At 37.8% G+C, this 13065-nt stretch overlaps 1 protein-coding gene and 1 non-coding gene across 6 annotated transcripts in view; one reads left to right on the plus strand and one right to left on the minus strand.

Moving 5' to 3' along the window:
- The window catches only part of KANSL1L (KAT8 regulatory NSL complex subunit 1 like), a 209043-nt gene that overhangs the window by 74529 nt on the left and 121449 nt on the right, over positions 1–13065 (plus strand). The window lies entirely within an intron of this gene.
- On the minus strand, positions 10028–10127 carry LOC111766988 (small Cajal body-specific RNA 15). Its single transcript, XR_002798899.1, has one exon. It is a non-coding gene; the product is annotated as a small Cajal body-specific RNA 15 (non-coding RNA).

Raw genomic sequence — 13065 nt, forward strand, 5'->3', positions numbered from 1 at the left:
TTTTTGCTAAACATATTATTTATATAATTCCTGTATGTTATCTCATTATATGAATAGAAGGTATTGTTGAATACAATGGAATGTTTATCTGGTCTCCTATTTTCTATGGATAGGTATGTAAATTGTTTGAATGTTTATGCTAGTAATAACATTATTATAGTGAACATTGTTTATGTGTCTCCTTTACTACCTATGGAGAGCTTTGCTTGGTTATATACCTAAAAGTGGAATTGCAGGATCTTAGGGCTATCTTTGGCTTTTCTGTAGTCTCTGATATGGTTGGATAATCAGCACACAGGTCAGGAGGCCCTGGGGATCAATCCCTGGACCCTCCATATGGTAGATGAATATGAATGCTCTTTCAGTGAGCCACATCCTGTTCCCAATTTTTCCAGTTTTAATGGGATGAAATATTATAACAGCATGGAGTATTTTATTTATTTTTTATTTTTTTTATTTTTAAAAAATTTTATCCCCGCTCCCGCCCCCGCGGTTTTTTCTTGCTGTCTGCTCTCTGTGTCCATTTGCTGTGCATTCTTCTGTGTCCGTATTTTTTTATTTTTTATTTTTCCCTACCCCCTTGCAGCTTGCTTGTTGTTTTGCTCTCTGAGTCTATTTGCAGCGTGCTGTTCTGTGTTTTTACTTGTCTCCCTTTTGGTTGCGTCACCTTGCTGAGTCGGCTCTCTGCGGCTCTTGCTGGCTGGGAGTCACTCTGCGGCACTTGCTGGCCAGTGGCGCTCTGGTGTATGGGCAAGCCTGCCTTCACAAGGAGGCCGCAGGATGCAAACCCAGTGCCTCCCGTATGGTAGACAGGAGCCCAACTGATTGAGCCACAGCCACTTCCCTGGAGTCAGTATTTTAAAAAGCAATGGTTTTAATGTACTTGTCCCTGTATGTAGTGAGATTGGGCTTGGTGTTATTGACCAACAGACTTTTTTTGTATCTAAGAATTGACTTTTTTTATCTTTCTCTCACTTTATTGGGTTGTTGGTGATGTGCATGTGAATGCATGTGTGGGCACTATTTTTTTTTTTTTGAATGTTAGTCCTGGTCAGTTATAAATATTACCAGTATTTTTTCACATAGTGTAGCTTATCTTTTCATTTTGTTTAGTGTTTTATTTGCTGAACAGAGATTTTAATTTCAGTCTAATTATATGAATTAATGGTTTCCTTTATTGGTTATATCTTACTTTGTCTTGTTTAAGAAATCCTCCCCTGATACTTATTTTTGTGTTCATTGTGAGGTAGTGACCTAACTTTCTCATTTCCATGTTGCCAGTCAGCTGGTCCAGCAACTTTTTTTCTTTTTAGGTACCAGGAGCTAGGGATTGAACCTGGGACCTTGTATGTGGGAAGCCAGCACTAACCACTGAGCCATGTCAGCTTCCCTGAGTTTTTTGTTTATTTAGCTTGTTGTTTGTTTTTGTTTATTTAGGAGGTACCAGGAACTGAACCTGGGACCTCTTATGTGGGAGGTGTGTGCTCAGCTGCTTGAGACACATTCCACTCCCCCAGCAATTTTTAATAAATTTTACTACTTCATTCCTGATTTGTAATAATACTTTTGTCACATATTGTTTCTATAAATGTATGAGTCTTATCGAACTTACTATATCTATGTATCTATCCTGATTGCAGCTTTGTAGGTCTTGCTAAAATAGAAAAGCTCCCCAATACTGTTTTTCAAATTTTTCAGAATTTGGAGTATATTTTGTTAGTTTATTTTTTCCATAAAAATGAAAGACTAAGTTTTGGATTTTATCTTTCCTTGTTTCTTTATTTCCTATTTCATTTTATGTTTTATTTTCATTATGTTTGTTATATTGTCATTCTTGTTGTTTTAGCATCTTTTTTTTTTTTTTTAAAGATTTGTTTATTTCTCTCCTCTCCCCTCCAACCCCAGTTGTCTGTTCTCTGTGTCTATTTGCTGCGTCTTTGTCCGCTTCTCTTATTGTAAGCAGCACAGGAATCTGTGTTTCTTTTTGTTGCATCATCTTGTTGTATCAGTTCTCCGTGTGTGCGGGACCATTCCTGGGCAGGCCTGCACTTTCGTGCTGGGCCGCTCTCCTTATGGGGAGCACTCCTTGCGCATGGGGCTCCCCTACGTCCTTGCGAACATCAGCACTGCACATGGGTCAGCTCCACACGGGTCAAGGAGGCCCGGGGGTTTGAACCGCGGACCTCCCATGTGGTAGACGGACGCCCTAACCACTGGGCCCAAGTCCACCGCCTGTTTTAGCATCTTGACCTTTTTCTTTTCTTTTTTCCCCAAATATAAGATACTTTGGTTAGTAGTAATATATTTTTTTAAAGATTTATTTATTTATTTCCCCCTCCCCTCGTCTGTTCTCTGTGTCCATTCACTGTGTGTTCTTCTGTGTCTGCTTGTCTTCTCTTTAGGTGACACTGAGAACTGATCCTGGGACCTTCTAAAGTGGGAAAGAGGTGCTCAATCTCTTGCTCCACCTCAGCTCCCTGGTCTGCTGTGTCTCTTATTGTCTTTCCTTTGTGTCTCTTTTTTTGTTGTGTCATCTTGCTGTGTCAGCTCTCCACTCAGGCCAGCTTGCTGTGCAGGCCAGCATTCCATGTGGGCCACCTCTCTGCATGGGCCAACTCATCACACGGGCCAGCTTGCCTTCACCAGAAGGTGCCAGGAATCAAATCCTGCACCTCCCATAATGGTAGATGGGAGTGCAATCACTTGAGCCACATCCATTTCCCCATCTTGACCTTATAAGTCTTATTTTCAGTTCATATTCATGTACCATTTTGAGTGCATACCAACTATTCATTTTTTAGTTCAAAATATCCAATGAGATTAACTTTTTAACTCAAGGATTATTTAATCTGTCTTTGCTAGCTGGTGGCTTTTAAGATTTTGTATTTATTTGGTGTTCTGTATTTTACTAACAGGTGTAATCTAATTATAGATCCACCTTTCTTTATCCTTTTAGGTTACTCAGACGAAAGAGAGTATACTTTTAAAAATTGAATGGTTCAGTGAATTTTGAACAAATGTATGAAGTTAGTAACCATAACCACAATCACTATATAGAATAGTCCATCACTTTCAAAGAGTACATTCCTGCTTATTTTCAGCCAGTCTCCTTCCCTGACACCTTTGCCTCTGGCAGCCACTAATCTGCTATTTCTAAAATTTCATTTAAGTTGACTCATAAAGAATGCAATCTTTTATATCTGGCTACTTTTACTTAGGGAAATGCTTTCAAGGTCATCCTTCTTCTCTGTATTAGTAGGTTATTCTATTTTATTATTGAATAGTGTTCCACTATATGGATATGCTGCAATTTGTTCACCAGTTGATGGAAATTTAGGTTATTTCTATTTTTGCCTATTATGAATGTACAGCTCTGCACATTCATGTACAAGTCTTTGAGTGGACATACGTTTTTATTAGAGTACGTTTTCCGTCCAAAACCTTACATATTCAATTCTAGAAATTTCTCTGCAAATCACTCAATTATTGCTTCTCTATCATTTTTTTCCTATTCTTTCTCTCTTTTAATTCTCAGCAGATTGGGAAGCTCAAACATTTTTCATTTCTTTTAACTTTTTCATATTTTTATCTCTGTCTCTCTCTACTATAGGGGATTCCTTACTATTGCTTAATTCACTAATTCTATCTTTAACCATGCTCTGTCTCTTATCCCATATATAAGCTTTTATTTTGTGATCATGCTTTTCATAATATTTCTAATTAGTTCTTTTTCACATCTACCTAAAATAAATGAAAGGGGATAGAATGATTTTAGAAATCCAGGGCCTTACAAAGTTGGAAAAACTGGCTGCTTTTAGACTCCATATTACAAGAGATAAGATTGAGAAAGCCTTTGAGCAATGAAGGCCCAAAGTGACTCTGAGCAAATATCAGACTAAATGTATCATGCCCAGTAAAACCACTGAGTTGGATAAAATTCTCCAGGCAGATTAAGATTACCAGTGTGGATTTTCCACCAATTCTCAACAGCTTTATGGAGTCCCCTGTTAAGCAGAGTTAGAGGGAAAAGGAAAGGGAGGAGTAAATAAGATGGTATAGGTGTTAGAAGGTAAAAAAAAAAAAAAATCATTTGAGAATGTCTCAAAGAATTATGGGTATGATTGTTGACCTATGGAACTGCCTGAAATCAGATAGATGGGAAGCCTTCACAGTTTCTCAATGAGTTGTAATGCCGAAAAAAACCCATGAGCCTGGTCTGAAAAGGTCCTTTTACTGTTTAGAACTTAAACCAACCTTCTATGAGAAGAAGCAGGTTAAGAGCTTTGCAGTCACCAAAGAAAGCTAATGGAACAGTAACAATCTTCCAAGTGCAGGGCAATGAGTAGTGAAGAAGCATGGCCCACTGATGGGCCCTTGATATTGATGATTACGCTTATGAGCCTTTGTTCTTGAAATTGTTACTTAGCCTAGTACCTGAGAGTTACCACCTGAGAACCTCCATGTTGCTCAAATGTGTCCTCTCTTTAAGCTAAATGTAGCATATAAGTGCATTATCTTCCCCCCCAGCATGGGACATGACTCCTAAGCGTAATCATCAATATCAAGGGCCCATCAGTGGGCCATGCTTCTTCACTACTCATTGCCCTGCACTTGGAAGATTGTTACTGTTCCATTAGAAAATGTGGCAGAGCTTCCCAGGATGGGAATTCAATATTCTTTTGGTTATTTTGTGAAACTCCTCCCACTGTGACAATAGCCCATGAACATTTGAGCACATTTATATACCTTATATGTATGCCCAGGTGAACTTCCTCCCATGCATTCCCCATCACTACACTGCACACCAATGATCCTCATGTACCACAGTTGTAACCCTTCTGTGGTCCAAAATTTCTTAAAGAATGAAGCCAAGAATCACCAAATACAATTAATAGGAAAATGAAATAATAATGATAGGTTAAACATAAAAAATAAAATACATAATAATTCAGAAAAACTAAATAAATTGGGATATTAAAAAAAATGAAATATATTAAAAAAATTTTTTTTAGGTTTTGTCTTTCATCACTGTAAGATCTGTTATCCTATATGTACAGTGACTTTTTTTTTCATTTCTTCTCCATTGTCTTACTTTTTTTCATTTTGTCTTCAGAGTGGTTTTAGGTCATAGTAAAGTCATATACCGGATACAGGGTACTCCCATATACACAGCCCTCCCTTTTCCCTCCTTTCTGTTTCAATAACCTTTTTATATGTGGATGGTACATTTTTTACAACTGATGTACAAATATTGAAGCATAGCCACTAACCATGATTAATGGTTTACTTTATGTTCTACACTTTAAACCATTCACTTTAAAACTTTTGATGAAATTCAACTTGGCTTTTATCCATCATTGCAAGATCATGCAGAACACTTCCATTGTCCCCTAAATACCCCCTCTTCCATCTCCTCAATTCCACCCCCACTCCTCTTGGTGCCCACAGCAACCACCAGACTTCTCTTCTTGTAGAACAAAATTCATAGTTACTTGCAAAAACACTGGGGGCTTGACACATTGGTCTGTCCTCCCCTATTAGGAACCGTCCATGCTCTCAAAATACACCCACCCCTCTGGTCAAGAACATAATGGGCCTGCCCAGAATGGAAGTCCAACTCCTTCCTGCCCAATATGTAGGTCTCCAGCCACTGATACAACACACTATAATGAAATGATCACTCTCACATTCTCTAGAACACTTCCCTAGGTGCACCCTGTTCCGAATGTACCCCCATCCAACACCCTAAACCAGTAACCCTTCCTTGTCATATTGCCAAAAGAGCTTTCCCAACACTAGTTTTAACCATATACTCACCAGTCCCTTGTTCACCTGTTTCCTCCCCCAATCCTACTCCAATTCCATGGACTGTCCAACCCACCCTGTCCACCCTACTCCTCTGTCAAACTTGCACCACCCAACCCAATAGTATCACTACACCCCTGTCATATGCCTTCACTGCACAACTACTCACTTCCACCTCATCATAGATTTCCCCTGTATGGGGTTTGCTCACAATCTTGTTCTCCCTTTCTATTTCCTATAAACCTATCTTCCAGACTCTGGCTCTCTGAGTCAGCTTGATTTGCTTAGTTCATATCGGTGAGGTCATGTAATATTTGTCTTTCAATCCCTAGCTTGGTTAACTCAACATAAGGTCCTCAAGATTCATCCATGTTGTCCCATGTGTTAGCACTATATTCCTTCTAACAGCTGAGTAATATCCCATTGTATGTATGTACCACATTTTGTTTATCCATTCATCTGTTGATGTGCATTTGGGTTGATTCCACCTTTTGGCAGTAGTAAATAATGCCACTGTGAACATTGGTGCGCATATATCTGTTCGTGTCCTTGCTTTCAGTTCTTTGGGTAGATCCCCAGCAGTGGAATTGCTGGATCATATGACAAATCTGTAGTTATTTTTTTGAGGAACCACCAAACTGTCCTCCACAATGGCTGTACCATTCTACATTCCCACCAGCAATGGATGAGGGTTTCCATTCCTTCACATCTTCTCCAACACTTGTAGTCTTCTGTTTTTTAATGGATGTAAAGTGATATCTCATTGTAGTTTTGATTTGCATTTCCCTAATAGCTAGTGATGTTGAGCATCTTTTAATGTGCTTTTAACCATTTGTCTTTCTTCTTTGGAGAAGTGCCTATTTAGATCACTTGCCCATTTTTTAAATGGGTTGTTCATCTTTTTATTTTCAAAATATAGGATTTCTTTTTACATGCTGGATATTAGGCTCCTATCAGATATATGGTTACCAAATATTTTCTCCCATTGGGTAGGCCCTTCACTTTCTTGATAAACTCCTTTGAGGTGCAAAAGGCTTTAATTTTTGAGGAGGTCCCATTTATCTATTTTTTCTTTCGCTGTTCATGCTTTGGTTGTAAAGTTCATAAAACCATTTCTATTATAAGGCCCTGTTGATGCTTCCCTACATTATCTTCCAAAGTCTTTATGGTCTTGGATCTTATATTTAGATCTTTGATCCATCTTGAGTTGATTTTTATGTGCGATGTGAAATAGTATTTTTCTCCCACTCTTTTGGATACGGATATCCAGTTCTCCAAGCACCATTTGTTGAAGAGGCCATTTTCTCCCAGTTGAGCGGACTTGTTGGCCTTGTCGAATATCACATGACTGTGTATGCAGAGATCTATATCAGAACTCTCAGTTTGGTTCCATTGGTTGATATGTTTATCCTTGTGCCAATATCAGGCAGTTTGACCACTGTAGCTTTGTAGCATGTCAGGTAATGTGAGTCCTCTGACGTCATTTTTCTTTTTCACTCTGTCTCTTGCTATTCGGGGCCTCTTGCCCTTCCAAATACATTTCATAGGTAGTTTTTCCAATTCAGTAGAAAATACTGTGTTGATTTTTACTTGGATTGCTTTAAATCTGTAGATCAGTTTGGGTAGGATCGACATCTTAATGAACAGGGATCATTCTTCCATTTATTTAACTCTTCTTTGATTTCCTTTAACAGTGTTATGTAGTTTTCTATATATAAGTCATTTACATCTTTAGTTAAATTTATTCCTAGGTATTTGATTCTTTTAGTTGCTATTGTAAATGGGATTTTTTTTCTTTATTTCCTCCTCACATTGTTCATTATTGGTGTACAGAAATGCTACTGGTTTTTGTGCATTGATCTTACAATAAATGAGTTATTGAACTCATTTATAAGCTCTAGAAGCTTTGTTGTAGATTTCTCAGGGCTTTCTGTGTATCTGCAAATAGTGAAATTTTGAGTTCTTCCTTTCCAGTTTGAATGCCTTTTATATCTTTTTCTTGCTTAAGTGCTCGAGCAAGTACTTCTAACACAGTGTTAAATAGGAGCAGTGATAGTGGCATCCTTGTCTTTTTCCTGATCTTAGAGGGAAAGCTTTCAGGATTTCACCATTGTATATGATATTAACTGTGGGTTTTTCATGTATATCCTTTATATATATAAATAGAGGTTTCCTTCTATTCCTATCCTTTGCGGTGTTTTTATCAGGAAAGGGTGCTGTATTTTGTTTAATCCTTTTTCTTTGCTATAGAGATTGTCATGTGATTTTTTTTCTTTCCATTTGTTTTTGTGGTATGTTACAATGATAGATTTTCTTATGTTCAACCATCCGTGCATACCAAGAATGAAACCCACTTGGTCATGGTGTTTAGTTCGTTTCATGTTTTGTTAAATACAATTAGCAAGTATTTTGTTGAGGATTTTAACATCTAGATTCATTAGAGAGATTGGTTTGTAATTTTCCTTTCTTTTGGCATCCTTCTTTGACTTTGCTATTAGGGTAAATTTGGCATTATAGAATGAGTTAGGCAAGTTCCTTCTTCTATTTTTTGGTAGAGTTTAAGCAGAATTGATATTAGTTCTTTCTGGCATGCTTGATAGAATTCACCTGTTAAGCTGTCTGGTCCTGGGCTCTTCTTACTTGTGAGGTTTTTGATGAGTAATTCAATTTTGTTACTTGTGATTGATTTGTTGAGTTCATCAATTTCTTCTTTCATTAATGTAGGCTGCTTGTGTGTTTCTAGGAATTTGTCCATTTCCTCTAAATTATTCTTCTTGTTGGCGTATAATTTTTCAAAGTATCCTCATGATAATCTTTTTGTGGGATCAGTGGTGATATCCCCTTCCTCATTTCTTATTTTGTGTATTTACATCCTCTCTCTTTTTTTCTTTGTTAGTCTAGCTAAGGGTTTGGCAATTTTATCTTCTCAAAGACCCAGCTTTTGGTTTTGTTTATTTTTTCTAGTGCTATTTTACTTTCTATTTCTTTTAGTTCTGCTCTAATCTTTGTTATTTCCTTCTTTCTACTTCCTTTGATGTTAGTTTATTCTTTTTCTACTTACTCTAGATGTGCAATTAGGTCTTTAATTTTAGCTCTTTTTTGATGTATGTGTTTATGGTTATGAGTTTTCCTCTCAGGACAGCTTTTGCTGCATCCCATAGGTTTTGATATGTTGTGTTGTCATTTTCATTCGTTTCAAGGTAGTTACTGATTTCTTTTGTAATTTCCTCCTTGATCCACTGTTTTTCTAAGAGTGTGTTGTTTACCCTCCATATCTTTGTGTCTAATGTGGTTCTCTGGCCCTTACTGATTTCCAGCTTCATTCCACTGTAGTCAGAGAAATTACTTTGTATAATTTCAATCCTTCTGAATTCATTGAGAGTTGTTCCATGACCTAGCATGTGGTCTATCTTGAAGAATGATCCGTTTCCACTCAAGAAGAAAGTATATTTTGCTGCATTTGGGTGTAGTGTTCTGTATATGACTTTTAGGTCCAGATCCTATAATGCAATACTCGAAGTCTTTTTATTGATTCTCTATTGAGATGTTCTGTCTAATCATGATAATGGTGTATTAAAGTCTCCCAATACAATTGTAGAGGCATCTGTTTCTCTACTTAGTTTTTCCAATGTTTTCCTCATGTATTTTGAGGCACCCTGGTTAGGTGCATAAATGGTTATGATTGTTCTTTCTTCTTGAAAGATTACCCCTTCTACAAATATATAGAATCTGTCTTTGTGTCTTAAAATGATTTTTCATTTAAAGTCTACTTTGTTTGATATTAGCATAGCTACTCCTGTCCTTTTTTGATTGTTGATTGCTTGTAAAATTGTTTTCCAGCCATTCACTTTAAGCCTCCTTGAATCCCTGGGTCTAAGTTAGGTTTTTTGGAGATATCATATAGATGGGTCATATTTCATTATCCATTCTGCTAATCTGAGTCTCTTGACTGGTATGTTTAATCTATTAACATTCAGTATTATTGCTGTTAAGGAATTACTTACATTAGCCATATTTTCTTTGGGTTCATGTATGTCTTATGTTGTTTTTCTCTTTTTAAAAAAAAATTTTCTTATACTCTCCTCCAACTCTCTCTCCTGTTTTTTCCTTTCAACCTGTAGCATTCCCTTTAGCGTTTCTTGAAGGGCAGGGTTCTTATTGGCATATTCTCAGTTTCTGTTTATCTGTGAATATTTTGAATTCTCCATCATTTTTTTTTAATTGCTGTTGGTAGATAAGTAGGTCTTGAATATATTTTGCAAACAAGACCTGTTCTATCTACCTTTTCATATAGGAAGCTACAAGCACAGTCAGCTCTCCATAAGTTCTGAATGCCAGCTTTGCTGGATAGATAATTCTTGGCTGGAAGTTTTTGTTTGTTTTTTTGCCACCTAACTGTGTCATACCACTGTCGACTTGCTTCCATGGTTTCAGATGAGAGATCGGCATTTAATCCTATTGAGCTTCCTTTGTGTTTGATGGTTCTCTTTTCTCTCGATGCTTTCGGTATTCTCTCTTTGTCTTAAGCATTGGACAATTTGAAAGATATATGTCTTGGTGTAGGACTGTTGGGATTTCTATTATTTGGGCTGTGCATCCATCTCCCTCAGTTGGGTTGGGAAGTTTTTAGCCATTATTTCCTCCAGTGCTCCTTCTGCACCTTTTCCCTTCTCTTCTCCTCTGGGATACCTATAATGCATATGTTTGAGCATTTTGTGTTGTCAGTCAGATCCCAAAGTCCCAGCTAGATTTTTTCTATCTTTTTATCTATCTGTTCTACTATCGGTTTGATTTTAGATGTACTGTCTTCCACAGCACTAATTCTTTCCGCTGCCTGTTCAAATCTGCTGTTATATGCTTCCAGTGTATTTTTTATTTCTTGGATTGTGCCTTTCATCACCATCATGTCTGTTATCTTTTTATGTATGTTTACAATTTCTTCAGTATGTTCTCCTAGTGTCTTTTTAATATCCTTAATCTCTTCCCTCACTTCATTAAGTTGGTTTATGATACTTGTTTGGACAGCTCTGATTAGTTGTTCCATGTTCTACATCTCCTCGTTTTTAATTCATTTATGTGTTCTTGTTTCTTAGTATGGTTTATATATATATATATATATATATGTGTGTGTTTAGGCATCTCTCTATCTTGATATTATTCAGTTGATTAGTTTCTCTCTCTAGGGTTTCATTTAGTTGCTGTTTTTGTGTGTGTAAAAAGTTTTCTCTTTGATACTTTTTTCCTCTTACTCTTTTTCCTTGCTGTTGTCTATGTTCCCTTGAAAGAAGAAGATTAGGACCAGAGTAAGGGAACCAGGTAAGAAGAGAAAAAGGATAATCATAATAATAGTAGTGAAAGGTAGAAGAAGAACTGTATAAGACCTAGGAAAAATGAATAATTAATTCATGTAAGAAAAGCAGAGGAATAAGAATGAAAAAGTGGGGTACAAACAATCAAATGAAAAACTGGTTAAAGAAAAATATCTGGAATGAATTAAAAGGCCAGTATTGTAAGAAGAGAGGAAAAGAGAACAGGCAATAAGAAAAAAAAATTAATAAAAGAAAGAAAACAGAATAAAGGAGATCGAAAATTGAGAAAAATTGAAGATTGAATGAAGAGAGGTAGAATGTAAGAACAAAAACAGAAAGTAGAAGATAGGAAAATGAAGGAAGGAAATGACATAGCATAGGTAGACAAAATTGGTATACCAAAAAAATAAAGGAGGGGGGAAGCAAAGGAAGTGGGAAACAGCAAACGAGAAACAAGACAACAGCACCTAATTAAAAAAAACAGGGAGGGGATAAAGGGGGAGGGGAAAGGACAAAAAACAAACACTCAAGCAAGCAATCAAACAAAAAATTAGGAAAAACAGCCTTCCTTCTTAGAAGGGAGCTTCTCAGGCTGCTGGTGTTCATCAATCAGTTACCCTGCAGCCTGCCCTCTGCAGGTTTTGAATCCGGTTTTAGTGAGTAAACTAAGCTAAATTTTAAAAATGAGTCTTTTTAAGGAACAATGAGAGACCCAAGAGAAGCTAAAAGAAAAAATACTGTCTATGTGTTCCCTGTCCTAAATTATCAGTTGGGTGTTTGATAACCCGGTGGATCACTGTTCTAAGGAGAGCTGGGGATCAAGTGAGGGACCTCATATATTCAAAGTGGAGACTTCTCCACTTAGCTAAATTTTCTTGTTGGGTATGTTAACTAGAGAACTATTCAGTCACTTTCCCTAGGGCAGTTTTGACTCTGCAGTTGGGTAGATTCCTGCTGGTTAGGAGCCTGTCTGTCCCTATTCCCTTTCTATTCTTATTGCTTTCTCTCCCAGGGTACCGTACTTGGTAGCCTGTGTGATCAGATCCTCTCCTGGTCAGGTTGAGTTCCTTTCTGAAATTCAAATGGGTCCCTGGTATTTGAATTCACCGCAGAGAGATGACTCTCCACCTTCTTCCAGACCTCCCACGGGACCTTCCAGACCTTCCAGACCTTCTACCCCTCCTCCCACGGGACCTTAAATAGGCCCTTGGAAGGTTATTAAGTGTTTCCTACTGTTTACTTTCCTTAGGGGAGTTGGAATTTTGATAGTTTACAGCACTGGACCAGTAAATTACCTGACTCCACACTCTCCCAGCCCAAGTTCCTCTCCCCAGGTTGGCTAGGTAGATCAGGCTGCTTGAGCAAATTTGCCTCTCCCTTTTTCCTGGGGCCACCTCTTGCCAGCTAGCAGGCTCCCTAACGTTTAGGTCCAGATAACCAAACCCAAAGAAAGGAAACCCCTCTTCACTCTTTGCCAGAACCCTCTTACTCCCAGAGAATGTTCCCTCCTGCTTGGTGGCTGTTGGGAGTCAGGGGGTTGGCAGTGGTTTTTTGCCTTGAGGGTGGGGCTTAGTTGCCCCCTTTCCCAGCCACCAGGGCAAGAAGCTCTTGGTTTTCCCTTGAGCTTTTATCTCTTTGTCCTGTTCCCTCCAGATCCATGCCCTCAAGCCTCCTGCTCTGTGGGTTCCCAAAACAGCTCATTCAGGCAGGATCTTCCAATTCTCAGCTGTGTTTTTGCGAGAGAGGTGGTGAGTGCCCATTTAAACTCACACCATCTTGCCTCTTCTCCAGAAAGCACTCTTAAGGGAGCAAAAATTAAGAAAGTGCAATTCTGGAAAATTCTCAGTTTTTATCTCTTTTAATTTAGTTTCCTATTATCTTTTTATCTTCTTCTGGAGACATATTAACGACTTTTTGTACCTTTTCATTATATTCCTATGCCTCTTAATAG

This window comes from Dasypus novemcinctus, chromosome 7, assembly GCF_030445035.2.
Source record: "Dasypus novemcinctus isolate mDasNov1 chromosome 7, mDasNov1.1.hap2, whole genome shotgun sequence".
NCBI classification, from domain to species: domain Eukaryota; kingdom Metazoa; phylum Chordata; class Mammalia; order Cingulata; family Dasypodidae; genus Dasypus; species Dasypus novemcinctus.